Consider the following 5,343-nt stretch of genomic DNA (forward strand, 5'->3'; position numbering starts at 1 on the left):
GGAGCGCCTGGGTGGCACAGCGGTTAAGCGTCTGCCTTCGGCTCAGGGCGTGATCCCGGCGTTATGGGATCGAGCCCCACATCAGGCTCCTCCGCTATGAGCCTGCTTCTTCCTCTCCCACTCCCCCTGCTTGTGTTCCCTCTCTCGCTGGCTGTCTCTATCTCTGTCAGATAAATAAATAAAATCTTTAAAAAAAAAAAAAAGTAAATATCGGAGGACCTTTTGAACTGATGACCCTTAAGAGCTGTTTCAGATGTTACATGTAACAACTATGTAATTTAAAATTCACACCAGCTAACTTTACCATCAAGCTATGGCATTCTTTCCACCTTTAAAACAAAATATAACTTAGTTCAACATATTATGGTTAACCAAGATCTCAAAAGAAAATCAGCCTTGAGCCCCAAGGGGTGTGTTCCTAGGAGACTATTTTGATCATCACTGCTTCAGTGAACAGTTTGATTCTGCTGACATTAAATGAATGATAAAAACATTAAGACAAATCAAGTACTTAGGATTCAACTGTAGAAAGCTAATGCTTACAAATAATCTCTGCAGCATCCTTCCTCTGGGTTAAATTACTACATTTTAAAAGATGCTGTTACATACATAACCTTTTCAATTTCAACTCTTTTCTAAAAATATTAAGAATATTACTTTATTGACAAAAGTGCAAACAAAATACGTTTTCCACACCTAAAGATATAAAATATGTTTATAATCTAGCTTCCTATTACTAGTCAAAGGAAGGCAATTAAGGTCGTTTCTCCTCTGTTTTCCTCACAGTTCCTCCAACTATCTTTACCCTAACACACAATCTTTTGAGACATTCTTAGATGATTAACAATTTGACCATGAAACTATTTTTAAAGTGCAAATAAACACACTATCATTTCCAAAGGCTATCCAAAGAGATCAGGGGAATTTATTCCAGACCTATTAGCCCTGCCTCAAACTAAAAATTAAACATGTCCTGAAATCTTGAAGATTATTACATTTTTATCCACTAGTCAAAGAAATAGTTAAAGCAATATCAGTTTCAGGTACATTAAATTCATATTTTTCTATGAGAAAGGCTAAATTTATTCCAAAGGGGGAAAAAAACATTACTGGGAAGAAGAAACTATCTGCAAAATTCTCCAGTTTTCTTAATAAGCCATCCCTTTAAGCACAAATACAAATACTTAATTTTTTAACAATCAGGAAAAGAGCCATTTATTTGTATATCTCAGATTCCTAGGTGGTATTTAAATTCAAAATAAACATGCAAAAAGGAGTTCCAAACATGCAAAAGGAGTTCCACAAAGGGATGTCCAGGACCAATCCCTGAAACTCCAGGAAATTAACACTTCAAATACTTCCTATGACTGGCAGGAAATATTCACAAAGCATTCTACAGGCTAAGGCTAAAAACGAGGTAAGCTTTGCTGATACAGTTTAAGTGAGACGTGGGAGAATGGTCCAGAAAAACTAAAAATGAAGTGACAAAGAAAATTACCACCATTGTTGAAAGGAAGAACCACAAGGATGAAGTCATGCCCTCAAACAACCATTGCAGACATGACACACTACCTAAGAACCTTCATGCTAATGCCCCTGGGAGCCACTATCAATTCTACCCCATACATACCTAGAGATGTAATTTATCTACATACCTACTAGAGGAGTCTCTTTTTGGGGAACAGCAGCAATCTCACAATCGCTAATGCATGCTAACCATGTGTCAACCATCATTCTGGGCACTTTACACACCACGTTTCATTTATTCCTCACATCAAACCTCCATTTACAGATGGGAAAACTTAAAAACACATGGAAGAGGAAAAAGTTACCTGCCAGGATTCAAATCCAAACCTGTCTCCTTCCACACTGGCCCCTGGTTTCTTGCTGGAGACCTAACTTTCTCTACAGAATTACAGCCATAACACTATAGAAAATCCTGTACTTGACTCACCTATTCCCTAACTAATAACAGCAACTTCATACAGAGCATTTTGGCCACCACTGTTCCTCCTTTCAATATTCAGCTACCATAAGATTAACGCCAGATGGCATAATAGTATGCAAACGCCAGGTTAGGCTATTTATAATAATCATTTACTGAGCACTTACTATGTGCCAGATACTATGTGCCAATCTCATATGGGGGGTGCCTGGGTGGCTCAGTTGGTTAAGGATCTGCCTTAGGCTCAGGTCATAACCCCAGGGTCCCTGCTCAGCAGGGACTCTGCTTCTCCCTCTCTCTCTGCCCCCGCTCCCTGCTCCTTTTCTCTTTCTCTCTTCTCTCTCAAATAAATAAAATCTTAAAAAAAAAAAAAAAACCTCATATGGTAGGTCCTATCAATACCCTTATTTTATAGATGAAGAAACTATAGCACAAAAAGCCAAATTATGCTAAGTGGGGATCTGACATTCAAATCAGGTTGCTAGGTTCCACAGTACATGCTCTTAAATTCCTTCCTCTCCCCCAAGTTTCTGATTTCACCCTCTTAACTATGTAAATTATTATCAATCCCAATTTATAAATGAAGAAATAGAGGCTAAGAAAGGTGAAGCAGAGTTAACCCTTGAACACAGGTTTGAACAGTGCAGGTTCACTTACATCAAGATTTTTTATAGTACAGTAAATGTATTTTCTCTTCTTTATAATTTTCTTAACATTTTCTCTAGCTTACTTTCTTGTAAGAATACAGTATATAATACATATACAAAATATGTGTTAATGAACTTTCTTGTCAATTATCATATGGCTTCCAGTCAACAGTAAGCTATTAGTAGTTAAGTTCTGGGGGAGTCAAAAGTTATAGTACATTTTCAACTGGGGGAGGTGGCGCCCCTAAACCCCACATTGTTCAAGAGTCAACTGTAATTTGCTTTAAGTCTCACAATTTTTAGTGGTTAAGACATGGTTTGAATCCACTTTTTTTCACACTCCCAAGATACTGATATACCATGTCAACAGAGAATACTAACTATAAAAAGAAAAGCAATAATATTCTATGTATTTCAAAACAGTCCACTGAAAATTCTAGGTTATATACAAATTCTTCTTAAAGATGTTTAAATATGAGAAAAGAAACATGTTATGATAATGAGAAACTGCCCCAAAAAGGCCTGATTACCCCTGTAAGTTGTTAAGAATTGTATCTTTTACTGTGAGGCCAAATAATACAAACTCAGTCAGACACAAGCATGCACCATGCTCCCATCTCACCACCACTCCCTCTCACATCAATAGATAATATGAGAGTCAGCTTTATTAGTCATGTTCCTTTTCCTAAGAGATCAAGAAACAAAAGCAACCTCTAAGAATACACCTACTTTAGGCTACTCTCTTAAATCTGGTAACACTCTTTGAAAGCAGAAGTTATTGATGCTATTTAAGATACAACTACCAAGAAACAGGTATATGAATGCATTTAATATTCTTTGTCTCTTGTGAAGGATTTGTCTTTCTGAAATCTGTAAACCAAGACAAAGAAGAGAAAGCCTCAGAAAATTGATTTTTCCTTAACACCAGACAAAAACATTACTGCTTTCAAATGCTGTTTCTAAAGACCCAATTAGATGGTATAACTCCTCTGCAGTTATATACTTTAGTATTTCAGAAAAGGTTTTCCACCAATTATCCATCTAGAGTAAAACTGAGCAATGTAATTGTGCCTCTTGTATTTCCCACATGTCCAGGGGTCTCATGAAGCAAAACAAATTATGCATATAAGAAACATCTATCCTAAAATTCCCAGTTCTTCTTAGGACAATTGAGCTTACATTCTCAAAAACAGAAAAGTGAGAAAGCAACAGATAAACCCCATTGCGTCTCCTCTGTACCACTTATAGATTTTAAAAACCAAAAGATACAAGACGACAAATTGTAATTTGTAAGTATCTTTCATACATCTTACAGACCAGAGGGGAAAAGAAAAGAAAGATTATCACGCACAAGTCAGAAGTCAGTCCACAGAATAAATGTGGCTGTTTCAGGGGAGAAAATAATATTCAGAGTTCTTCAACGCTTCTGGAAAATAACCAGTGCTGTGTAATGAAACGCATTAAATATTTTAATGAGACCAAAGGAATCAAGTAACATGTGTATGGTAATTTAGTGGTCCAAAGTGTACAGTGGACAAACAAGTTCCACTGTCAACCCCCTAAATTATGTTTTGAAATAGGGAGGAACTCTAAGAAAGGAAATCACCTCATAACATTCTGTTAAATTCAAAGTTATTTTTTTCTGAACTGAAAAACAAATCTGCATTAATAAAAAATTGTTTCTTATAAACTAATCCGGTCACATACCATTAACAAGGCTTGATATGCAAATATACAGAGATGCAGTCCATCCCCTTCCCTCTCCATTTCCACTTCCCCTCGAGTGATTCCTTTCAAATAGCTATTTAGCACAGATGCTATCTGAAATGAAAACTTCCCTTCCATTCCCTAAGCTAAAGACAGCAGCTTTCTCAGGAAAGCAGAATAAAGCTCAGTCAGCCCACAGTACCTTGATTTCGAAATGCCCTGTGTTACCAAATAAAAGCTAGTATCCGAAGAAAGCAATTCCTTGTATACTTCACAAAGAAAAAATAAAATAAAGAAAATTAAAAGGTGGAAAAAGAAAGGCAACTTAAAAGCAAACCACCACACCCTCAACTCCGCGTTGCAACCCATCTGCCAGAGGCCTTTACCTTCATTTTCCATCGAAACTGCACTTGGGTTGATGGCTACAAAGTCTTTAGTGTCAGCCGCGGCCACACTGGGAATAGAGAGGAGAGGAGGACAAGGAAGAGAAGCCCCCGGAATCCCAGGCTGTCACCCCCTCTCCCGGCCACACGTCCCACGGCTGCTCCCACCACCCCTAGCAGCAGCATCTGCAAGAGAAACCAGGAGAAGCGGCGCTGACGACAGAGAGGGCGAGGAGGGAGACCCCCGCCCCGCCACCACGTCGGGAGCCCCCAGATCGCGCGCCCACCCCCTCAGCCACCCGCAACGCCCCCAGCTCAAGCCGCCGGGGCGGCGCCCTAGAGACACCCCCAAGCCGGGGTACCCCCAGACGCTCCCTCCCTCGGGACCTGGAAGTTTCTGGAAATAGGGGGCAATAGGTAATACCGGTGTCCTCCCAAAACCCCAGACCCCCTTCCTCCGGGCTGCGGGGGACTCACCCGCGAGGCTCGCGGGAGCGCCCCGCGCGCCTGGGGAGAAGAGGAGTGGCTCGCCGAGCGGCGGCGCCAGGCAGGAGCCTGCTCCGGGCGTGAGGAAGGAACGAACGGGAGGGCGGTCGGGGAGGGGAATGGAGAGGAGGTGAGGGGACCCGTCACGGTCGGCACGGCCGGCTCGGCGCGGCCG

At 40.6% G+C, this 5,343-nt stretch overlaps 1 protein-coding gene across 1 annotated transcript in view; it reads right to left on the minus strand.

Moving 5' to 3' along the window:
* The window catches only part of ATP2C1 (ATPase secretory pathway Ca2+ transporting 1), a 169,312-nt gene that overhangs the window by 125,977 nt on the left and 37,992 nt on the right, over positions 1-5,343 (minus strand). The window lies entirely within an intron of this gene.

Source organism: Ailuropoda melanoleuca, chromosome 6 (genome assembly GCF_002007445.2).
Source record: "Ailuropoda melanoleuca isolate Jingjing chromosome 6, ASM200744v2, whole genome shotgun sequence".
NCBI lineage: Eukaryota > Metazoa > Chordata > Mammalia > Carnivora > Ursidae > Ailuropoda > Ailuropoda melanoleuca.